General features: G+C 38.7%; 1 protein-coding gene and 1 long non-coding RNA gene across 8 annotated transcripts in view; one reads left to right on the forward strand and one right to left on the reverse strand.

The window, feature by feature from the left end:
* LOC132692445 (uncharacterized) overlaps positions 1–16,213 on the forward strand; it is a 28,234-nt gene extending 12,021 nt beyond the window's left edge. The window contains exons 3-4 of one of the 2 annotated variants that reach the window (XR_009616355.3): positions 8,703–8,844; positions 15,962–16,213. This is a non-coding gene — a long non-coding RNA (uncharacterized LOC132692445). Of the gene's footprint in view, positions 1–8,702; positions 8,845–14,208; positions 14,546–15,961 lie in introns of those variants that run through there. The other variant, XR_009616354.1, reaches the window with a different exon arrangement.
* The window catches only part of COX18 (cytochrome c oxidase assembly factor COX18), an 80,748-nt gene that overhangs the window by 39,335 nt on the left and 15,304 nt on the right, over positions 1–26,109 (reverse strand). For 4 of the 6 annotated variants that reach the window (XR_013555248.2, XR_013555247.2, XR_013555243.2 and 1 more), the window contains 2 exons: positions 23,926–25,415; positions 1,294–1,440 (listed from right to left, as the gene is read on the reverse strand). The gene's annotated coding sequence lies outside the window, so the exon portion shown is untranslated. The remainder of the gene's footprint in view (positions 1–1,293; positions 1,441–23,925; positions 25,416–26,109) is intronic. The other 2 variants (XR_013555244.2, XR_013555246.2) reach the window with 2 other exon arrangements.

Raw genomic sequence — 26,109 nt, forward strand, 5'->3', positions numbered from 1 at the left:
GGCTAGTATCCAAAATCTATAAAGAGCTCATCAAACTCCACACCCGAAAAACAAATAACCCAGTGAAGAAATGGGCAGAAAACATGAATAGACACTTCTCTAAAGAAGACATCCGGATGGCCAACAGGCACATGAAAAGATGTTCAACGTCGCTCCTTATCAGGGAAATACAAATCAAAACCACACTCAGATACCACCTCACGCCAGTCAGAGTGGCCAAAATGAAGAAATCAGGAGACTATAGATGCTGGAGAGGATGTGGAGAAACAGGAACCCTCTTGCACTGTTGGTGGGAATGCAAATTGGTGCAGCCGCTCTGGAAAGCAGTGTGGAGGTTCCTCAGAAAATTAAAAATAGACCTACCCTATGACCCAGCAATAGCACTGCTAGGAATTTATCCAAGGGATACAGGAGTACTGATGCATAGGGGCACCTGTACCCCAATGTTTATAGCGGCACTCTCAACAATAGCCAAATTATGGAAAGAGCCTACATGTCCATCAACTGATGAATGGATAAAGAAATTGTGGTTTATATACACAATGGAATACTACGTGGCAATGAGAAAAAATGAAATATGGCCTTTTGTAGCAACATGGATGGAACTGGAGAGTGTGATGCTAAGTGAAATAAGCCATACAGAGAAAGACAGATACCATATGGTTTCACTCTTATGTGGATCCTGAGAAACATAACAGAAACCCATGGGGGAGGGGAAGGAAAAAAAAAAAAAAAAAGAGGTTAGAGTGGGAGAGAGCCAAAGCATTAGAGACTGTTAAAAACTGAGAACAAACTGAGGGTTGATGGGGGGTGGGAGGGAGGGCAGGGTGGGAGGGAGGGCAGGGTGGGTGATGGGTATTGAGGAGGGCACTTTTTGGGATGAGCACTGGGTGTTGTATGGAAACCAATTTGACCTTAAATTTCATATATTAAAAAATAAAAAAAAATAAAAAATAAAAAATAAATAAATAAAATAAAATAAAATAAAAAAAAAAAAAAAAAAAAAAAAAAAAAGAAAATAAATCAATCTCTGCCACCAAATTTATAGGCTCAGCATATTTTGTGTGTCTTATTGCTTTATTTATTTATTAAAATAAAAAATTTTAAAAACCACAGTAAAAAATCATCTCATTCCTGTTAGAATGGCTATGCTCGAGAAAATAAGAGGTAACAACTGTTGGTGAGGATGTGAAAAAAAGAAAACCCCTGTGTACTGCTGGTGGGAATGTAAATTGGTACAATCACTATGGAAAACAGTGTAGAGGTTCCTCAGAAAATTAAAAATAGAACTACCATATGATCCAGCAATCCCACTTCTGGGTATACATCCAAAGGAAATGAAAATAGGATCTTGAAGTGGTATCGACACTTCCGTATTCATCACAGCATTAATGGAAGATGACAATTCTCTTTATGGCAGAGAAGGATGTTGTAAAATAGCTGGTAAAATAATTAGAACAGATAAATTCATGAGCAAACTACAAATTTCTATTTTATGCACATAGTTCTAATGCACCTGGAGAAGAAAGCATTTCAAATTCTTGGCTGTAGTGTTTTCTGTGGAGAACGATAAAGTTCTGAAACCTTCATTGGGCTCTCCAAACAATTCAGGGTGTTGCCTTTGATCTTCACAGCCCCAGTATCATTTGGGTTCAGGTTTCCATAGAAACTGCCTTTATGTACCACCATGCCTGTTTCCGCTGGCCAAAGAACAGCTGCCAACACGCCTTAGGTGTGAATACCAAGGGCTGGAAACAACATATTTTCCATGGAGAAATTCCATTTTTGGAATTCAGTCTTTCAGTTGGTTGCACCAAGAATATTGGCCTTCAGGCCATAGAATAAAGCCCAATTATCTGATACTTATGGGAATATTTACTGGTAAAATAACATCAAGCCACAACATTATTAAGATGAAATAAGTATCTTGGCTTAAATTCTCAAAATTCTTTGACTTCCTTTTGGATACTTCCAAGCATGCCAATGTGTGTTGAAACTATAATTAAGTCCTCCTACTTCTCTATGAAAAATTCATGTCTACCTAAATCATAAAAGTTCCTTTGCAAATGGAAGGGGTTTTAGAACAATTGGCAACGAGTTATTAAAAAATAAAGTTCTTAGAACTAGAACAGTTGTCTGTATAGCATATCTGGAGAGCTAAAGTAGGAACACAGAAATTCCCATCAAGTGCACTGGTGTGTGGAGATGCCCAGGGAAGGATCAACCCCCCTTCTCCAACCCATGGAGGGAGAGTCTGCAATTCAGTTGGAGAATAACCCATCACCTTTGGAAACCAGATTTTATTATGACCTAGTCTCAACTCAAATGTCATTTAAGAGGACTCCCATATGTGTTATAAAGAAGTGCCCACCCCAAAGTTACTCCCAACTACTTTTTCATGGCAGAACTGGTAGAAGAATCAGAAAATGTGGAAACAGGTCAATTGAGATTATACAGAAAGGAAAATGAATGAAGAAAATGAACAGAGCTTCTGGCAGCTGTGGGAAACTACAAGCTACCAAAGTATGTACAACAGGAGTCACAGAGGAAAGAACAGAGAGGAAGGGGCAGAAAAAAAATGTGAAGAAATAGTGACCAATAACTTCAAATTTGATTTTAAAAAAAGGTTGAGGGGTGCCCAGGTGGCTCAGTTGGTTGAGTGTCCAACTCTTCATTTTGGCTCAAGCCATGATCTGTGGACCCTTTCTCTCTCTCTCCCAAAATAAAAAATAAATAAAAATTAAAAAAAATTAAAAACCACAGTAAGAGATCACCTCATTCCTATTAGAATGAATAGCTATCCTTGAGAAAATTAGAGGTAACAACTGCTGGTGAGGATATGAAGAAAAGAAAATCCTTGTGTACTGCTGGTGGGAATGTAAATTGGTACAATCACTATGGAAAACAGTGTGGAGGTTCCTCAAAAATCTAAAATAGAACTACCATATGATCCAGCAATCCCACTTCTCGGTACACATCCAAAGGATATGAAAATAGGATCTTGAAGTTGTATGGGCACTTCCATGTTCATATCAGCATTATTTACAATAGCCAAGATATAGAAACAACCTAAATGAACACTGATCGATGAATGGATAAAGTAGATGTATTAAATATATATATTTACATACACATAAATATGTACATATAAATATTATATTTCTACATAATAAAATATTAGTCAGCCATGAGAAAGAAGGAAATCCTTCCATTTATAACAACATGGATGGTCCCTGAGGACATTAGCTAAGTGAAATAAGTCAGACACAGAAAGAAAAATATTATATGATATAGGTGGAATCTATAAAAGCTGAGCTTATAGAGACAGAGAGCAGAATGGTAGTTAACAGGGGCTGGGAGACAGGGAAAATGGGGAGGTGCTCATCAAAGGGTACAAACTTCTAGTTAGAAAATGAATACGTTCTGGGGATCTAATGTACAGCACTGTGATTAATCAATAACAATCCTATGATGTACACTTGAAAGTTGCTAAAACAGTAAATCTTAAATATTCTCACCACAAAAAAGAAATGGCAATTATGTGAAATGATGGGGTGTTAGCTAACACTGTGATGATAATCATATTGCAATATGTAAGTACATCAAATCAGCACATTATACACCTTAGAGTTACACAATGTTATGTGCCAGTTATATCTCAATGAAGGTGGGGAAAGTTAATCTGTATATCTAAGAGGCTCAAGAACTCCAAGTAGGATACACTCAAAGATCAAGTACTTTTTTTACTGAGGCATTTGCAGATCTTAAAGCAGTGCCTAACACATAGGTGGCTCTCAATAAATATAATAAATATTTGTTGAATCAGCAAATTAATTAATCTTCATTTCACAAATGAAAAACCTGGAGCACAGGGAAGCACAGCAATTTTCCCAAGGTCAAACAGTTAGTCAGTGATGGAGTCTGGTTTTAAACCTAGGTGGTCTGCCAACAAAACCCTCTATATCAATCTACACTAGTCTACATCATGTACCAGCCCTTGTGTTGTTAAAGTATTCAGAATATGCATTTTTTTGAAATCCATGTTCAATAATTAAACATCTCCTTCTGCCTCCCTTTGCTTCCATCTGAATATATTTGTTCATAGATAATGAGATAAGGACAAATGAGTGGAGCCCAACGTCAGTCTCTCAGATCACCCCAGTCCTGCCTCTATGGTCTCAAGTCTAAATTACAGGGACAAGAAGGGCCTTACGATGAAAAGAGATTTTCCTGAAATTAAATAATTACTAAGTCTGTGCTGACAAATCCCCAAATCTCAATGAAATAAAAGGTTGAGAGGAAAAACATATGGAATCAAAACTGGCTTGAAAAATATCAAACAAGAGAAGATCGATAAGCTTTGAAGAAATTGAAGGTTATCATCTAATTATATCCAGTAAAAGATTTTAGGACCAGACATTTTTACTGGTAGGTGATCCAGTTAATTTCATAACCAAAATAGCAAAGGTGACCAAAGTGAGTCCAAAATACAAAAGTTATAAATTGGTCTTACTTATGTGAATTTGACAAGGACCAAATAAAATAAGAACAAAGTAAATTGATCAGTAGACTAGAGCAAACATCTACCATAATTGAACGGCATTGATTTAAATTTTTTTTAACGTTTATTTATTTTTGAGACAAAGAAAGACAGAGCATGAACAGGGGAGGGTCAGAGAGAGGGAGACACAGAATCTGAAGCAGGCTCCGGGTTCCGAGCTGTCAGCACAGAGCTCGACACGGGGCTTGAACTCATGGACTGTGGGATCATGACCTGAGCCGAAGTCAGATGCTTAGCCGAATGAGCCACCCAGGCGCCCCTGAACAGCATTGATTTAAAGGGTCCAATAATTGTTTAATATTAGGAAATCTACAAATCTTTTTTTTTTTTCTAGAAATCTTTCCTTAAATCTGCAAGTCAAAGAACAAAAGCCATACAATCATCAAAAGATGCTAACAAGGAATCTGAAAGTCAGTAAATCATTCTTACAGGGAAAAAAGTAACTTTTAAGAGCTAGAACTAGAAGGAAATTATTTAATGTGCAAATAAATATTCTAAAATAATAACCTTATATTAAAAATAAATCTAGAGGCATTTACATAAATAGTAAATAGGCAAAGATATCTATCCAATATCACTCTTGATCTGGTAGAGCTATGTAAATGGAGAGGACATACTGTCATTATGATGGAAGATGAAATTAAAACTGTTTACACAAAACTGGTAAAGAATTAATCGAAAATTTCAAATTTAGTACTCAAGTGTAAGATATACAATGTATATCCACATTTTCTTGTACACCAGAAAGTATGTTAGAAAATACAATAGAATATATATTCCACTGACAGTACCATGAAGCATATATAAAATATCTAGAAATGACCCAAAAACATGTGAGGAACCTACACAAACAAAATGACATATTTTTACTATAAAGTGTAAAGTAGAAGGAGGTGAAGGGATAAAAGGAAACGAAAACATGGTAAGAGACTACTTTCTTCAAAGGAAAAATGGAATTCTGAAAATATATCAACTCTTTCCCAAAGTAAGTTATAAATGTTTCATAATCTTAATCAAAACACTTGCTAAAATCCAAAGTATTCTTCAGGCCCTACAGGGCTGCACATGATCTGGCCCTTGACTCCATTCCTGACCTCATCCCTATAACCCCTCATTCCTTCGGATCACACAAGCCTTCCTCCCGCTCCTCTGGCACCAGGAACCCATGATCCCTCTGCCTGTGACTACTCTTTTCCACTCACTCTCTCATGGCCTCCTCATAGAAATATTCTTGAACAACATTCTCTAACACCATCTCCATCATTCTCTGCCGTTGCCCTGCTTTTTTGTTTGTCACACCAACGCCACCTGATACTGCACTGTACAGCCATTCCTTTATTTGTCTACCGTCTGTCTCCTCTGAGAGATCATGAACCCCACGACAGCAGTGATTGTCTATCTTGGACACAAGTGCATTCCATTCCCCAGCACCTAGAATAAGGAATGCCTGGCACGGTGAAGGACTCCATAAACACTTTTTGAATGGAATAATGAGAAATCCCAACTGGATAAAATTATTCTAAATTTAGCCTAGAACTATAAATAGACAAGAGTGCAGAGTAACTTCTTAATGCAATAATAAAGGAGTCTTGCTTTACCAAATATTAGCATTTATTGTAAAATCATACTGGAGCACCTGGGTGGCTCAGTCAGTTAAGCGTCCGACTCTTGGTTTCGGCTCAGGTCATGATCTCATGGTTTGGTGAGTTTGAGCCCCACATCAGGCTCTGGGCTGGCAGTGTGAAGTCTGCTTAGGATTCTCTCTCTCTCTCTCTCTCTCTCTCTCTCTCTCTCGCTCTGCCTCTCCCCACTCATGCTGTTTCTATCTCTAAATAAATAAATAAATAAACTTAAAAACAAAATCATAGTAATTAAGTCAATGTTGTACTGGGAGACAGGCAGATTACTAAAACAAAATTGACAAACTCAGAATAACCATCGTTCATAAAAGAACATATCATAAAGTCAACATCATAACAAGAGGGAAAATTAATTATTCAACAAAGAATGTAAGGTACACTAGATCAATCTTTGAGGAAGAGATAGATTCTATAAAATCTAGTAAACTTCATGTTTTTAAAATGGCTTTAAAATAAAACAATTAAATAGAAAAATATGTGAATATTTTGCTGATATTTGGATGTAAATTATACTTGTCAGGAAATCACAAAAAATATGAAAAAATTTGGACATATAAAAATTTTAAGTTTATACATATCAAAAATGCTATAACCAAAATGAAAAGACAACATAATGGAGAAAGAACTCTTGGCACAATTATGACAAAGGGCCATTGTATTTTTACCATATAAAGCAAGCTCATAAATCATCATGAAAAGCATTAAAAACTAATAGAAATACAAAAGCCAACAAACATATTAAAATGTACATTCTTAGTGGTAACCAAAAAATATAAATTAAAACAATGCCTCTATCAAAATGCCAAAATAATACATGCTAAAAGTTAATAAAGATGCAGTGGGATAGTTCTCATACATTGCTGGCAGAAAGAAAAATTGGTGAAAAATTATGGAAAAAAGTTTCCTGTTTAATAAGTAACTCTACTCTTAGAAGTTATTCCTAAGGAAATACGTGTGGACTGAGATTTATATCTGAAGTTTCTCATCACAAGATTTTTTATATAACAGCAAAAATTTACAAACAAAACACAAACTCCCCAATCATATGGTGAAATCATTTATGGGACATTCACACAATGGGTGATGATGCAGGTTTTAAAATATGTTTTCAAGAATCTTTAATAATATCTGCTAGCATTTATTATATATAAAGTTAAGTTAGGAGGAAGAAGAGGAGGAGAAAAAGAATTCAAAATTATATACACAGTTATTACAAGATATTACATCTGAATCAGGGCTCAGATTCTGTAGATTAAAAGAATTATGTCTCTCTCAACACAGTAACTGAATTTAGAGCCCAGGTCTTTTTGGTAGAGTAGAACCATTTGCTTTTATAAATGTGTATGAAGTAAAAGGGCGTCCTGGTAAAAAATGAAATGAATCCCAAAGCCATACTCTTGAGAGAGTCAAAGATATAAAAACATGTCTGATGAGCTAGGGTGGGAGAGGATGGAGATATCCAAACCCAAGCCAGATGTCAACAAGATAAGGTGTTGTCCACAAGGAAACTCACATAAGAAAGGTTAGGCCACGGATCACCCAAACTGAGACCTAAGGCCAAAGTCATTGAAAGGAAAGTGGGTTTCAGGACCGGTGTGTATCTAATGCTGGAACCTGTTCCAACACAGCCTCTTACCACCACCACCCCCAGGTCCTCTGAGGACACCAGATGGGCAATGTCTATCCAGCTCTTTAGCACTGTCCCTGACATGGAGTTCATGCTCATTGAACATTTTTCTTGAAACAAAGAAAAAAACATGTGAGTCAATGAATCAATAAGTGAATCAAAAATTATTTAGCCTGAGGCATGTATTTTTACTGTGGGCACCTCAATGAAGCATGATGCTGAGAAGTATCCTCTTTCAAACCTCAAAGTGTGGATCCATAGATATTTTCACCAGGAGCAGTAGGCCATTAGGAACACCATGACAGTGGTGCCTCCACATTGAGGAAATGCCTGGGTGCAGTAGAGTTCATAGCAGAATTCTCCTGGGGCTTAGGAATGCAGCCTATGGCCCTCAGGGCTGTATTCAGTTTCAGAAGGCAGCTGTGGGGAAGCAACTAGGGAATGGAATTGAGGTAAGAGTATAAGAGACCTTGGCAAGTTTCAAGATACTTGGAAAAAAACACCCAGGGAAAAGCGTGAATTTTTTGCTCCTGTGTCTGGTTGGTGCCCAAGCCATTCATTGTTATTTGAATGTTTCATAGAAAGACTGTTTTACTTTATGGATACAGGCTTTTGTGAAATAAATTATTTAAAGTATACAGTAATATACCTGTTTCATAAAAACAAAAAGTCTTAGGTAAACACACACACATATACACACGCACACATACACTAATGCCTCAACACAGAGAAAAACATTTCTGTATTTAAAACTTTTTGTTAAGGGCCTTGGATTTTGTAAACTGGAGAAAAAAAGAGAGATAGCTGTTCATTAAAAAAAAAAAAAAAAAAGGTGTAAATAAAGGTCAATAAGCACTAAAATCTTCTTCTGCAGGAGGAACCGGAGAGGAGGCCAGCTTGCTGGTTAGCACTGCAGATGCAACAGCAGGGACTCTAGATGCTTCTGGTGGCCCCAGCAACAGCATCCCTGAAGGAGAGAGGAGCCAGAACCAGCTCCTCCTGACAGCGACCGACAGGTGAAGTAAGCTCAGGCAGACCTGTAGAGCTAGTTTGGACACATCTGGGGGAGCTGGAGTTCTTACACAGTGGGTGAGGATGAAGCCTGAAAATATGTCTTGCCATGGTCATTGAGACCACAGTTTCACTCCTACACTGTTGTGGCCTGAGGAAAAGGTTTTGCAGGGCTTTTCCTCCAGGAGTTCTTAACCTTCTAGAGGAAAGAAAGCAACACTGCAGAAGCTAATGGTGTTAGACAATACAGGACTATGTGAAGAATTAGGAACTGTAGGAGTTTAGAAGAAAATTCTCTAGAATCAAATAGCCAGAAAATATTTTATTAAGAAGAAAGGAATTTAAATGTGGATGTAAAGGATGGCCTGGAACCAAATGCAATAAAATGAGAAAATTAAAGGTGAGAGGCAGAGGGCTTTCCAGTGGCATGTTTATCCTCCATCATTTCATGGAGGGTTCTAGGATGGTTAAGGTAACTAGTAAGTCTAAGAAGCAATGGTCAACGTAACTAGTAAATTCAAAATTTCATGTATAATATATAGTCTAATCTCATAAAAGGACTACTTATTTTCTATGGAATATTATTAAAGCTCCAAAAGTCAAGGAATAGTAAAGATAAAACATCTGCCTCATGATCCCATTCTAAAGTAGAAAGGATGGACAGAGAGAAAAGACATAATTACAGAAAACTTGTGCTGTGATTTTGCTGGAGATAGAACCACCAGAATCTGACAGTATTGAACACCCCCTGGTGGTCATATTAGTGAAGACTGGTTACTTGGGAACTTTCACCCATTTTGCTACATGGGGAATGATTCCCAAAGAGGAAATGGCATTCATTGACTGGATTCTCCTTCCCCTTCATTAATTTGCATACAAATGCAGCTCATCTTGATTTATTTCCCTCCACCAGCACTGTTTGGTAATTCTAAAAAGCCCCTCCTTTGACCACAGCTGTAGTAGAATGAAGACCGAGGGAGAATGTGTAGATATATAGGCAATAATACAATTAATTCCAGATGGCAAGAAGATACGGTTCTGTATTTCTAAAGAAAATACCGAACGGGAGGAAAATCAATGGTGTGGGAAATTTTGGCATTTAATGTTATTCATCCAGATCTCAGATGTTGCTGTGAGACAGGCAAAGATTAAATAACTATGCAAAACACCTAGCAAAATCCCTGTAATTGAGCAAGTACTCAGTAAACATTATTCCTTTCTCTTAAATACGTACTGATATATTTCTAAACGGGATTCAGAAACAAAATGGACGACACACACAAAAAATGGTATCTATGTGAGGTGATGGATGTGTTAATTATCTTGATTGTGATAAGCATTTCACATTGTATATGCTTATCACATCATCATGTTGTTCACCTTATATATACGCACTTCTATTTTTCAATTATACCTCTGTAAATCTGGGGGGAAACCTGGAAAAGAAGGAAACAGATGACAAAGGAAAAAAAGAAACAAGTTAGATTTCATAGAAAATAAAAATACCATTATGACATAGAATTGAAAATTCCACTATGGGATCTATTTTCTGCCTGACATACACTGCCTTTTCTTAGCTTTTGTATGTGTCCTTCGCTCAGCAACAGCAGAAAAAAAGAGAAAAATGGGGAGAGGGCCATCCAATTTTCTAACTATTGAACTAATAAGGAAAACTCATTTCTCTGCTACTTGCAAGACATATGACCTTAAACAAGTCAATTTATTTGGGTCTCAGTTTCTCCACCCAAAAAATGAAGAGACTGTCCTAGATAGTTCTCTACTGCTGCTCATGGATTACCAATAAACTAAGAGGAGCTCATTTGTCCTTGGTGAAATGAACAATGTAGAGTTTTACATATATTATTAAATCGAAAGACTGTCATCAATTCTGAGATTAAATCCTTCTTACCCACATGGTGTTAAAATATCTCTTCATTTGTGAAGTAGTGGTGACATGATATTAGGGGTGGCTTTAATGTCCTAAGTAAAACACTGCCAATCCTAAACTGACCCCCCAAATTTTTGGTCTATGAAATCACTGAAAATCCACTGAAATTCACTGAAAGAGTGGATATGGTAGAATGATAGTGAAATCTGTAAACAGTTGAGAGCCTCTGTTAATTCAATCCAGGCTCTGTTAATTACAGACTTATGCGACCTTTTTATTTGTTTGTTTTATTTAATTATTCTAAACCCAAGATATGATTAGGCAATCTGTGCTTGAAATGTTATTGATCACACAAACGGAGAATTTGAAAACTCCTTTCCTTGCTGATCTCTAAAGGTCCTTCCAGCTCTGCTTTCTAGACTAATACATGGACATACACCTTAGTTACACTGTAACACTAACAGAACCTCCAGATCACACAGGAGGTCAACTCAGAAAAAAACACCTGAGTGATCAAATCAACCTTCCCAAGCTGCAAACAGTAGAGAGGGCTAAAACAAAGGGAGAGAAAAAGACTGGCTATAGAGACACATCACAGAAAAAGAGTAGCATGCTAACAGAATGCCTTCTGCATATGCTTATTAGACAAATATTAGATGCAATATATACATGAAAGAGTCATTTTTTTCACCCCTAAAAACATAAACTGCTAGTCATAAGTTTTAAAAATTCCAAATTTCTTCCTTGGGTTTCACCTCCTTCTTTATGTCAACTTCGTGAATTCTCCTTCCCAGGAGGGAAAAAACAAAAGATATTGGAAAAATAAAAACTGAGTAACCGCAAAGGGTCCCCAAGCTCACTCTTTGGTCTTTAACACTGTTTCCCTACAGAGCTTGTAAAGTGGAACACACACACACACACACACACACACACACACACACACTCCTCTATAGTATTCTTCCTGTCTCTGATAAGCTACTGAATCCAAATACAGGTCACAGGCACCACCTAGAGGCATTAATCATAAGTCTGACTCTCATTTCAGTGAACTCTATCTACAAGTCAGTTCAAAATGCAGTTGAGTTTCCCTCTAATCACAGACTTGAAAATTAATCAAGTGCTCCCATATCTAAATGCAGTCGGGGGAGGAAGTAAGACCAAATCAAGAGGAGATATGCAAATATACACATCCTGTCAAATTGTTAGACTTGCTGTATCACCATCTCACTTGTTAACACCTTTGTGGTTTCTTCACTTGTGCCTCTTCCACAAGAAAATGCACAACATAAAGGCCACAATTCTACTTGTGGGTGTCAAGGAGATCAGGAAAGTGAAACCATAATAATTCCACATAAGCCTTAACTCAACAAACAACATGCCCTTTTAACAATGAAAATATGTCTGCAATAAATGTTATTAGACTCTGCCAGTTACCATTGCTATCAGGGACAAGGAGTGCATTTCCAGAAAGTTTAGCCTTCCTGTGCTGGCTTTATCTCATCAGCAATAACCAAATATCTGGGTGATGTTTTAAATTAACCATCTGCACATCTCATCTATGTAACATTAACTTGAATAAATAAATAGGTCCCCAAAATTCAAAGGTCTATCTATATCCAAAGTATCACAAATCACCAGGCAAAGTTAAGGGATGGCTGAAAATAATGAGGAGCCATGAGCTTCCTATGCATAATTGAGTCTACAACTCAGGACTATGTTTGACAAATACCTTGGACTTCTAAGCCAACCAATTTAAAGCTAAGGTAGCTCAGATTGGCAAAAATTATGTTGGCTAGGGACAATGGAGTCCCAGGTTCCACTCCCATCTTTATTACGATGTAGCTGTGGGATCTAAGGCTATTCATTTAACTTCTCAGTTTTCTCATCTATAAAATAAGGAGGCTGTTTATTATGAATTGCAAAACTCTATAAGCATAAACAACTTTTCATTCTAATTTAAAAGTCCTAGGTATAAGAAAGCTTACGCAAAACACCTGCCCTTTATTGGCATTGATGCTTTGTTTCTACAAACCACTAGTGGGCAGTGTTGGGCTACTGCCTAAGACACAGCCTGCAGGGTGAGCAATGAGCTTCCGCTGGCAATGAAGAACCACTTCTGCAATATTTTTCTCAGAACTGTGCCCACCTACCCACTGCTGCAATTGCTATCTTGCTATTGCTATAAGATACAAAAACGAAAATTTAAAGAATAAAAGGCTCAACATTAGACATTGTTTTCTTGTTTTACCATAAGTTGATCATGAGTCTCCTAAGTGGTATAATTTTAGCTCAATCTTTAATTAATCACCTAAATTATTATAGCAACTCATTAAAACTACAATTGTGCATGAAAGAATTAGGATGTTATTTAATGATCCAGAACAATTATATAGGATTTTGATTTATCCAAATAGATAGATTTCTGAAAATGTGTGTACAACACTTTTTATGATGACAAAAGTAATACATTTCACTAAATAAATTTTAGCTTCACAGAAAAGGCTATATAAATCCCCCAAATCTTAACATCTTGAAAATATCACTTTATATTTTGTGGTTTATCCTTTCTATAAGCATTTAACTTTTCTTTTTTTTTTTTTTTTAAGTTTATTTACTTAAATAAGAGAGTGTGAGCATAGGCATGGGAGGGACAGAGAGAGAAGAAGAGAGAATCCCAAGTAGGCTCTGCACTGTCAGCACAGAGCCCAACACAGGGCTCAATCTCACAAACCATGAGATCTTGATCTGAGATGAAATCAAGAGTCAGACATTTAACCGACTGAGCCACCCAGGTGCCCCTAGCTTTTCCTTTTAAAGAATCTCTGCACATATTGTTTTATAATGTGATTTTCTCTCATTAATTTTGTCATGAATATTTCAATGACATTATCTTCTCCATCAGCCTCATTCATTTCCACTGTATTGCATTATAAAGACAAGAAAAAATAGAGTCAGCTGTCTTTTTTGGAAACTTAAGATTCTTACTTTTTTTTTTTTTTTAATGTTTATTTATTTTTGATAGAGTGTGAGCAGAGGAGGGACAGAGAGAAAGGGACACACAGAATCCCAAGCAGGCTCCCAGGCTCTGAGCTATCAGTACAGAGCCCAACACTGGGATCAAACTCATGAACTGCACGATCATGACCTGAGCTGACGTCAGATGCTTAACCACCCAGGTGCCCTATAAGATTATTTCTAATTTCACACAGAAATGAATATCCTTAGTGAGAAGTCTCTGATATGCTATCTGAGCATAACTGAAGGTTGAAAAACTGGGCAACAATTCCAGTCGTTTCAAAGTTCAGATATGTCTTTGTCTCAGACAGTTTTAAATAGATTCCTGAATACTTGAAGAAGGCTGGTGGTGAGTTTTCTAATCTTGACTTATACCAACTCAGATGCTGTCTTAATCTGCCCCAGCTGCTATAACAGAATACATGGACTGGGTGGCTTATAGACAGTAGAAATTTATTTCTCACAGTTCTGGTGACTGGGAAATTCAAGATCAGATGAGATGCCAGAAGATTTGGTGTCTGCTGAGAACCTACTTCCTGGTTCCCAGACAGCTGTCCTCTTGCCGTGCCCTCACACAAAGCAAAGCTATGTCCTGAATGGCTAGCTACACCCAAGAGTTACAAGGAGCACTCTCCATAGAAGACCTGGTATCTTTTCCTCATAATTACTGGAAGATGCTACAATAACAGAAGCTAGCAGAGAAAGTTAAGTCAAAGACAAAAACACAACCAAGAATCACCAAATAGTTAAGCAAAAATCACACCCTGAAACATAAGCATAAATCCAAATACACAGAACTAACTCCTGAGGAAATAAAATAAATACAACAAACTGAGAGTGATTTTTCTTTCTTTTTTTTTTTAATGTTTATTTTTGGGAGAAAGAGACAGACAGAGCATGAGCAGGGGAGGGGCAAAGAGGGAGGGAGACATAGAATCTGAAGAAGGCTCCAGGCTCTGAGCTGTCAGCACAGAGCCCAACGTGGGGCTCGAACTCATGAACCATGAGATCATGACCTGAGCTGAAGTTAGACACTGAACCAACTGAGCCACCCAGGTGCCCCGAGAGTGATTTTTAAAGTATAATTAATATCTTTAGAAGCTTTAATAAAAAAAGATACCATATTCTTGTAGCAAAATAGGCTGGTGCAAAAATTTGTAAGAATAGTTATAATTTAAAATTCTGTAACTGAAATAAAACTCAGTAGATGAACTGAGTAGACACACCTGAAGGACAGAGACAGCTGAAGAACAAATTAGTGAACTAGAGCACAAATCAAAAGGTCAAAGTGATGAAAACTGGGGGGAAATGAAGAATGAGAGAGTGGAGACAGCTAGTATGAATGACTTATAAATAAAATGAGTATGAATGGGAGAAGAGAGATAGGAGGGAGAGAGAGTAACATGGAATACTGAAAGATACAGATTAAGCAATGCTGGATGATGGAGGAGAAACATTAAGTTAAGCATGGCAGTGAGGTCCCTGCTGGAGGGATCATCAAAAAAAGAGTAACAAATGATACATAATAATAAATAATAAAAAAAGACATGTGTTTTATAGTACCAGGAGAGAAAGTGGGGGTAAAGATAGTGGATGTGAAGTTTGTAAATTGGTGTCAGGAAGTTGACCAAACTAACATTTGCCACCTTATTTTTTGTTTGACATAGTGAGGTGAGTTTTTCTTTCACCCATCCCTATTTCCTGGAAGCTGAAAGCTTCTACACCTAGGTGATAGAATGCGGGCTGTCTGTGCTGGGCAGAGGACAGGCTTTTAATGTAAGATATAAAAGGAAAGGGATATGTTGATAGGAAATAAACATCTATAATATAAAGTGTCAGATCTTTTTAAAATTTATATTCTACTTTCCAGCCAGACTAGCACTTTTACCCTCCTCTATCTTCTGGACCTGTCCAGCACAGAAATCTTGGGGAAAAGAAAAGGAGACCTATTTCAGGAGCACCCACAACAGAGTAGGTTGGGATTAGGATGAAAGAGAAGTAGTTAAGAGGATCAAGGACCATGGGAATAGCTCAAGGAGAGTCCAGGATGCCTGGGTGGCTCAGTCGGTTAAGCGTCCAACCGTTGATTTTGGCTCAGGTTATGATCTCACAGTTCATGGTTTCGAGCCCTGTGTCAGGCTCCAAGCTGACAGTGCAGTGCCTACTTGGGATTCTCTCTCTCACTCTCTCTGCCCCTCCCTCTTGCTTTCTCTCTCAAGATAAACTTAAAAAAAGACTGTCCAGATGAGATTCTGTGATGAAGAGGATGGACTTATGCCACCACCCTCCCTGCCCCCATTGGAGGCTATAAGTGAAAGCTCACCTACATGAATGGAGAATGAAATGGGTAAAATAAAGAAAGTCATTCTTAAGTTCTCACCCCCAATGGATGTTATATGTGTTAAACTATAGTGCAAACCTGAACTGAGAGCTGAATGAACCTCATTTGCAACTCTGGTTTTTTTTTTTTTTTTTTGTGTGTGTGTGTGTGTGTGTGTGTGTGTGTGTGTGTTGTTGTTGTTGTTTTTCCAGCTGAGAAAGAGGTAGGGCATGCTTTCCCTCATCAATTAACAGCAGACACCTGCATTTCTCCAGTGGTTAAAAAAAAGCCATGTTGGAACAAGTGCCCAACTTTCCTTTAACAATTTCTCCTTATCATCAGTTTTCTATCTCTAAGATAATAGGCAGAGTGACCAAGTTATAGTTCACAGCTTCCCACAGGAGTGTCCCCAGGGGCATGTGAGTGTCAAGTTGTGCCTGAAGCAAATCATAAAAAAGAACTGAGCTAAAAGACAATCCACCTTGGCAACCAAAATTATTAGCAAAATGGTACCAAGAGAAATGGATCCAAAATAAGGTGGTTTTGGGGTTTGGAATCTTCATAAGGAGAGAGAAATAGTGTTTCATTTTGTGATTTGGTCACTGAAGTCAGTGAGTAAGTATATAAACTGAGAAGACTGGAACCATGCCTTCTTCAAAACCAATAGGTCAATTCCTTTACCGAGCTTCTTTACAATATAGGAAAAGTGGTATATACATCCTTATTATTAGACTGATGATTCCTTTTTGAAATCTGGATCACTTCTAGAAAGGGAAGATACATTCACAGAATTTGACCAGGGGAATAGATATGCAGTGATTACATCAGAACCAATGTGATGGCCTATGATGGTCAGGGCAAGAGCTAAGGTAGCTTATGTTGTATGTTACTAGATAGAGAAAGCTAAAGGTATCTGTCAGAGCACAAAATGGTTCCCAGATGGGCTGAATCTGGACTATAGGTTGTGGTAAGAATAAGGAGTAAGAATAAGATGTATCAGAACTATAAACAGAGGAGAGTTATGAAACATTTGTAGCCTCTGCCTTCAAGGTGATATGTGGGTTAAATGCCACAAATGCATTGGCCTTGATACATGACGGATTGGTGGCCTCCATATAAGACTAAAAAATACTGAGAAATTTCATACCAGTGTTTGATCACTCAACAAGAGGCCAAAGAGACTGCTAATTGGATCATGAGAATATAAATGTATATAAGTACACACACATACGGATATGCATGCTGCGGAGTAGTTAAGAACAGGATGGATTCATTCCTTCACTCCACACATGTGATTTAGGTTGGACTTACCTCAACCCTGGTTCTGGGAGTGCACATAACCCATATCTGAGCAGTGTACTACACCTAAACTCTTACACTAAGGTTTGACCAGTTGGTTCGGGGATGGGCAATCATTAAAAGCTGTATTTGTTTCCTATTACTGTTGTAAGAAATTACCACAAATTTAGTGACTTAAAATAATTTATTATATATTTATTATCTATTATGGATCCTCAGGGCTGTGTTCCTTCTGGAGTCTCTAGAAAGGAGTGTGTTTCCTTGCCTTTTCTAGCTTCTGGAGGCCACCTCATTCCTTGATTCATGGCCCCCTTCCACCATCTTCAAAGACAGTAGCACAGCATCTTTTCTCTTCTCTGACTTCCTGCCTTCCTCCTGAAACTACTTCAGACCCACCTGGATACTCCAGGATGATCACCCCGTCTTTTTTTTTTTTTTTTAAATGTTTATTTTTGAAAGAGAGACAGACAGAGCATGAGCAGGGGAGGGGCAGAGAGAGAGGGAGACACAGAATCCAAAGCAGGATCCAGGCTCCGAACTGTCAGCACAGAGCTCAATGTGGGGCTTGAACTCACAAACTGTGAGATCATGACCTGAGCTGAAGTCGGATGCTTAACTGACTGAGACACCCAGGCACCCCTGATCACCCCATCTTAAGAGCCACAACTTAATCACATCTTCAAAGTTCCTTTTGCCATGTAAGGTAACATATTCACAGGTTCTAAAAATTGGGACATGGATATCTTTGGGAAGCCATTAATCTACCTACCACATAAGCCAATCAAGGCCTTTCCTGGAACATTTTCTAGAAATATAAAAAACACTAACTGAAGAAATATCATGAGCCTAGAACTACTAGTGGCCATATCTGCCACTTGAGACAAGAATCAGGGCATCCCAAAGGAAAACAAAGTTGAAAGATAAAGGAAAATGGTCTTGATAATATTTTTCAAGCTCCAGGACCACCCATGCCTAAAACCAACATTACCTAGACCACATAAGGTAGTCTTCTAGCTTATAGCTATATATAGCTAGCTACATAAATTGATTCCCCCCCTTTTTTAACGTTTTATTCATTTTTGAGACAGAGAGAGACAGAGCATGAACGGGGGAGGGTCAGAGAGAGAGGGAGACACAGAATCTGAAATAGGCTCCAGGCTCTGAGCTGTCAGCACAGAGCCCGACACGGGGCTCAAACTCACGGACCGTGAGATCATGACCTGAGCCGAAGTCAGACGCTCAACCGACTGAGCCCCCAGGCGCCCCTGATTCCCCTTCTAATAGAAGTTAGATTGAATTAGGCTGCTATCCATTATAATAAAAAGAGGCCTAGTAATGAAACTAAGCAATGGAAAAGCAAATGATCAATTGGAATTTAGGTGTTATCCATCACTGAATCAGATAGAAAATGTGTTAAAGAGAAATAACATTAGCAATATGAGGCCCTCCACTTTTTAAGGAGTATCCTAGAAAAATAATTGTTTCATTAGAGAAAATTACCGACTTACAAAACCATATTACTGATGTATTAATACCAGAGTATTTGGATTTTGGAGTCCTGAAAAATTAAGATACATATGGAATATGGCATGGGAAAAATTGGGTAAAATAGATCAGTATTTTCTGTTGGGAATTCAAAATGCCCCAACTGTTGAGCCAAGTGCTCAGTGGTGGTGGTGGTGGTGGCAGTTCTAAATTTAAGAAATGGCTATTTTCCCAGAGGACTCATACTGTTATTATGGGAAACACCGGGACTCTCAGCTATTACCACAGAACAGTTCTTCCTTCTCCTGTAAATTATATGAGTTGGTAGATTGTGAATATTGTTTCTTGTTCTTCCACAACATACTGCAAGGATCTGTTATGTCTTGGCCAGAGGTACATAATGCTACAAGGAAAGTGAATATATGATGCTTACAAAATATTATGGAATAGCCTCCTTTTTATGTGCAAAAACATTCTTGCTTTCCTATGTGTTAAAAATAGTGGAAGAGGCCCTGAGGAACTGAGAAGCTTCCAGAGTTCCTGCAACCATTCTTATCTATTCTCTCCTACACAATGACCTTAGCCCCTCACTGCTCTCCACTGTTCTTGATAAAATCCAAATTACCCAAACCATAGCTACTAATCTGAAAACTATTCCTCCCTCTCAGGAGAACACCCTTGCCTAATTCTCCAAACTACCTAATTGTCAAGTGCCCCTTCTTGCTAAACCTCAAGAAAAAGTTTATACCCCTCCCCCTGCCCCCAAGTTAGAATGTTCTTCTCAAGCCCAGCATTTTTGGATCAAGATTTATGCTGATGGTGCTCTGGATGGTTACTGTCTACAACAGAAAGAGAGGAGGAAAACCTTTTCTCTTCAGTATACTGAATGAGAGAAGAAAATTTTGATTTAATACCTCCCCAGGCCCACTATTTTTTCTTGAAAGAAAGCAAGAAAGAACACCTTCTTCCAGAAGTGGGCAAAGGATTGACTGATGGCGGCAGGCCTGAGATCTGACCTCTCAGACAAACCGAACTGACTCCATTTTAGACCTGTTTGAAGACCCTTGCCTCGGATAAAGGTCAGTATGCATGTAATATCTGAATATACCTGGGACTAAAAGAATAACCCTATAAACCAGTCAATAGCAGTCTTACGGCAAGTAAAGAAAATTGAAATAAAATAAAGGTCTAGCTCAGAAAAAAAGAGCTAACCCTACTTGAGGTGGAACAAAAACACTAAATCTGGAAGAAATTGTATCTGTCCCTTAGAAGACTTCAGCTGAAACCCTGGCCCTGTCCCATTTACTTTAGAGAACTAGAGATATTACTCCTGGGAGTTACAGGTGGGGTTTTTTATTTTTTTTTTTCCTTCAAGAATTCAGATTTCAAATTTCTCTATTTTCACTTGAGGTTACTCTTTCACTAGGTAACCACTTTGTCTTTTCTTTCCTGATGACTGCTGGTGGCCATGGGCACTGGAAGAAGAGTGGAGTCACTCCCTCCTGGTCCTACTGGGGGAAGAAGTCTGCAGGTAAGCATTCTGTGTGTAAGTGGGGAACAAATGAACTCTGAGAGCTCACATAGGAATTCCTCTTCAGGCCAAAGAGAATTGACCATTTTGACTGAAATGTGACTCCTGTGGCCAATACATTCGTTTGAACATATTACCCACCACAGTGGTAACCTGATTTTAACTACCAAACCCATATAATTTGTATCCAGGGACCTTTTTCATAAAATCCGAGAATAAAATCTGCATACACAGTTTTGCTGATGGATCATTTTATGCCAACTTTCTGGTGGAGAAAAATAGGGAAAAATATTTTTGCTTTATTCTATGTGATCAAAGGAAAAATAGAAAGGTGAAAAGTGGCCATATGAAATGTCCCATTTAGAAGGACTTTGTGTGTGTGTGTCTATTCCCTTTTATCCTCAGGGGAACCCAAGGATTTTAACAAAACTTCACTAATGATGTCAGCAACTCTGCATACAGAACAAAAATAACAATAGAGTCAATGTGTGGGTTGCCATGCCTACAAGGCCACAAGGAATTACCAGCTGCATGACTGCCTCGTCATTTTTGATCTTTGAGTGTGTGCCCTGCCTCCATTAAACAATGTTAGGATCAGTGACAAGGTGTCAGCGATATTAAGCTGGGGGTGGGGTGGGGTGGGGTGGGGGAAATGAACGTCTTATCCCTCAGCACATCACTGAGATATAGAAGACATCTGTCAGTCTGGGGTAGCACCAGGTATGGCAAGACAGGTAAAAGCCCCAAAATGGCATTTGTGCACTTCAGACATAAAAAACAACTGACCACTGTAAGCTCATTTATGTAGTGGTAGAATGGGCAGTTTCCTGGAGATGGACGGCATCAGAAGCCAAGGTCAGGATTTTCTTGGTAAGGCATTTTAATAACCTCCTGCCCAAGGGAGGATGGAAGAGAACACACCCCGCCTAAGGCACTGACATCAGCTAACACAAAAATTGGAGGGATTACTCCAATTAAGAGTAAAAAAAGCTGCCCTGCTCTCCCTACCACCACCCTTGTAAGCAAACAGGGGGCTACAGATAGGAAGACAAAGGGAGCAGACGGAGACGGAATGACTCCTTGCACGTAGAGAGTGCAGGACTATCTACCACTGTGGCATGGAAGATAAAGACGCATGTTCACCTCCACAGATCTTAATCAAGATGTGCTTGGACCTGAGGAACGAGATCAAAAATGTGACTAAGTTAAGCATTTTGAGATGGGAAGACTTTTTTTTTTTTAAGTTTATTTATTTATTTTAAGAGAGAGAGCGTGCGTGCGCACATGTGAGTGAGAACGGGAGGGGCAGAGAGAAAAGCCCAAGCAGGCTCTGCACTGCCAAGGCAGAGCCCAATGTGGCTCAAACTCAGAAACCGCAAAATCATGATCTGAGCCAAAATCAAGAGTTGGATGCCCAACTAACTGAGCCACCCAGACACCCTGAGATGGGAAGATTTTATTTATTTTGAGAGAAAGAGTGCACACAGGGAAGGGGCAGAGAAAGAGGGGGAGAGAGAATCCCAAGCAGGCTCCATGCTGTCAGCACTGAGTCCAATGTGGGGCTCCAACTCGCCGACTGTGAGGTCATAACCTGAGCCGAGATCAAGAGTCAGATGCTTAACAGACTGAGCCACCCAGGCGCCCCTTGAGACGGGAAGATTATCCTGGATTATCAGGGTGGCCAAATATAATAATCCCAAGGGTCCTTATAAAAGGGGGTCAGGAGGGTGAGAGTGAAAGGGGATCCAACAATTGAAAGAGTGAGGCAGGTCATAAGCTGGAACCTTTAAAAGCTGGAAAACATAAGAAACCAGATTCTCGCTGACAGTTTCTATAAGGAACACACCCCTGTGGAACCAATATCAGACATCTGACCTCTAGAACTTGTAAGATAATGTTTGTGTGGTTTTAAGTCACTAAGTTTATTTGCTACAGCAGCAATAGGAAAGTCATACGTGGCTGCAATTTCAAATTTTGGAATTTTGGCCACCCACTCTATCTCTTATGGGGGTAGAGACTGGGATCTCTCAGTCTCAGCTTCTTTTGCAAGATGGTGTTATTTTGTCTCTTCTCTTCTTGCGTAAGCTTTCTCTGCTACCTTTGTGTTCTATGCAAAGTCTTAGCTGTAGCATGCCTGTGGGTTTGGGCTGGTGTGATGGCTGGTCTAGCATGAACCAATTACCCAATTGACTTGGTGTCTTCATAGCTCTTAGATTAAATTTCCTAGAGATTTGATGGTCCTGCTTAGGCTACATGAACAACCCAGATCCAATAATCTATGGCCTGCAGGGTACACATTGTCATCACCTGGTGAAATACTTAGTCCTGAAGACTGGAAAGGAATTACTAACATATCTCAGGTAGCAGGTGAAACGACCGGGTGACAAAGTTGTCGGATGAGACTGTTGCCAGGTGAACTGGGGACTCCCTGGGTCCTGGAGCCTCGACCCAACCAGACCCAAAGGAGTTGCCAAAGGTTCTTGGTCTTGTCACAAGAATGAATTCGAGGACAGACACACAGCATAGCAGACAAGTAACACAAGCAGCAAAGTTTATTAAAACGAAAAGTACGCTTTTGAGATAGGAGACAGGCGAGCTGAAGGGAGGGAAAAGGGGGAAGGGAGGGACACAGAGAAAGAAGGAAAGAGGGAAAGACAGAGAGAGAGAAGGGGAGGTTAAGCTGGCCAGTGAGGGAGCTGTGTACGTGGGCGGTCGGGTTTCTATCTTTTATTACAGTGAAGTAGGTGGCAGAATATTTATTACTTGGGTAGTGGTGGGGAAGCAGGGTTTCTGAGCTTTTTCTTCCTGATTTGGCCAAGGGTCTCCTTTCATGGCATCTGCCATCTTGGGCCTGTCTGGTTTGATCCTGCTTCTTGTGTAGTGCTGCCAGGACAGGCCTTTGACCTTCCCCATAGCTGGCCATGACTTCTTCGTTAGTGACCTCCAGGTATCCTGTTAGGAACCTAACAAACTGCCTAACCTACCAAGACGTCCACTTAGCTACTGAAGTCATCCACTGTGATGGCAGCCCTGAAGACAGAGAGGAAGCCAGTAAATGACAGGGGTGACCAGATGGCCAATAGATGCCAGAAACAAGCGTAGGAAGTGGTAGATCCAGTTGGCGTGTATACAGAAAGTTTTTCTTACATATGAGTAGGGAAATAATGATCTACTAATAAAAATAAAAGGTCTTTCACCTTCCATCATCCTGAGTTGCAAGGAGAATTTTGTTTACTGTATAATGGACGTAAGAACAGAGGAAAGGTTTGGGAGAGTAGAGGTACAGTGGAAGACTTAGTTAAGAAAAAGGAAGCCTAGATGAGAAGAAGAAAAATTCTGGAGAATACGTGACAGAAAGGGCTGGTGATCAGGCTGGATATAGCCAGAGACGTTTTATTAGGAAAGTCAAGCACAACAGAAGCTTCTATAATAAAACTTTATGAGGGTTCCTACCTGTAGCAACATATAGGATAAATTTTAAAAAGCATGGAATATGAAGCTGTTAGCTCTCTCATAGATAAAGAATTTACATTTTTAATACTCCTTACCCTCAGAAGCAGCCATCACTCACAGAAGATCCAGGAGGCTTGAGGTGGTAATTAGAAGAAATCCCTCAAATTATTTGTACTACGGTTGGAACATGCAGAAATGCAGCTGCAATGAAAGGAATAGAGTTAGGTGTATTTCATAATGCATTTTTAAATTTCCCTGGAGAGCTACAATTTAGCCAGAAGACAAAAATCAAAGCTAAATTAAATACAGTGCTGCTTTCCTAACCAAGGCAAAACAAATGTAAACTGCCTTATCAGGGATGCAAAGGGAGAGAAGTGTGCTTGTGATATTTCCTAGAAATGGAAAAGATAGAAATTGGGCACTTTCCCTGGAGGCCTCTTTTTTCATGAAATTCTTGGCCCTTTGGAGTCTAGCAGAGACTTTCAAGGATAGAAATGTCTTGTTACCTTAGATTGAATACCTCAGTAGAAGTGATGTTTTCTAGGAGTACTTTTAGTTTTATTTCAGGTCTTTCCATCAGTGCTTTTGTTCCCCAACACCCAGAAGTCCTCATTTTATTAAACAAAACCAGCGGTATAGGACTAGGTAATTAAAGGTAAGACTCTGTAAAACTTACCAAAACACAGGGCGTTCAAGAAGGCAGTCTGTGATCAAACGCAAGGGGCCAGGGTTCTCTCTGCAATTCCTTTGGGGCAATTGTATCAGGATCTCCCTCACGTTCAAGTTACAGAAGAGCATAAGGTTATGGCTCTAAGAACTAGGCAAGGCCTCTGTATGAAAGCACTTTCTTGGTTTAGCTGATTCGTGGGAATTTTGCTGCCATTGCCAAGCTGGTAACTTTTTTCCCCTTGTGGTATTGGCCGGGTCTTATGTTCCTATGGATGGAAATCAACCAGGACCAAAATGCTTTTATGTATAGTTCCTAATTGAGATTGTGGAAGGTCTTAAGTCAAACAGGTATGAAGGCTAGGCTTTCTGAGTATGGTGGTGGTGAACCGCAGGGAGGCAGGACCCTCTTTGTGGGACCACTTTCTTTCTCAGGGGTGATTCCTGAAGCTATCTTAAAAGAAAAACTTGAAAAGAATTTATCTTATGTATCTCCACTGTGCTGCAATATCATGAAACTAATATGATACTGTACATCAACTATACTTCACTTAACAAATTTTTAAAATAAATCTCCAACAAATATGGTCAATAACATCTCCCTCTTAGTTGCCTAAGTGCCATAAAGGAATGTGTTACAGCATCCAAAGAAAACTTAAGATACCTAATAGACGTTATATATTTTACCTAACAATAAGAGTTCCAAAATAACAATGCAACATTAGAGCAATACAATTACTGAATAAAGATTTTTTCATCATTCCTTTTGTTTTTGTTCAAGAGTCACCATTGCCTCTCCATGACAATGTCTGTCCTTATCTGATGACGTTTGGTTCATTTATTTCAGTTTGCTTTGTCGGCATTGCAGCCGCTGATAGTTCAAAGCTCTTACGAGGTGGCTTTCTTTTGTGGCTGTCACCTGCCAGAACAGAGAAAAGTCTACTGTACTTTGAGATGATGTAAAATATTCAAAACCCCGGTGTCCAGAATTCTGCACAACAATCTAATTTCACAATTATATGATCTACTTACATTCTCTAGGGACTGAATACATAATTACAAATACATAATTCCTATGCACACTCTCTGGCTGAATAAGCTAATTCTTCACCCATCATTTAATTTTAGTAATATTAAAACTAATGTACTTTTATATACTGTCATTATTTTAAACATTTGCTAAGTACTACCCTGATTTTTCAAGCTTTTTAAACTTATTTTGCTTTTTGCAAGCTACGATACCATAAATCTTGAAATATATAAGATACTTATACCAACTTAATGTAATGTATTATCATACCAAGGTTTACAGGTTTAAAGGTTTCCCCCAATTCAATTCAGAATACATTTGTCATGTGGAGTACTAAAAAATGTACAAAACTGCTGTATCACTATACTATATGCCTGAAACCAATTGAACACTGTATGTTAATTATATTCAAATTAAAATTTAAAAGTATATGTATACGGGTACAGAAACACCTTAAGTAATAATTATAGAAGCAAAAAATCTGATCAACATTATGAAAAAACAAAACCTGATGAAAAACAAAGAATGCCCCCAATTAGCACTAGCTTGACCACAGTACCAGTTTTTCATTTTTTCAAAAGAT

The sequence above is a fragment of the Panthera onca genome, chromosome B1 (assembly GCF_046562875.1).
Source record: "Panthera onca isolate mPanOnc1 chromosome B1, mPanOnc1 haplotype 2, whole genome shotgun sequence".
Taxonomy (NCBI): Eukaryota; Metazoa; Chordata; class Mammalia; order Carnivora; family Felidae; genus Panthera; species Panthera onca.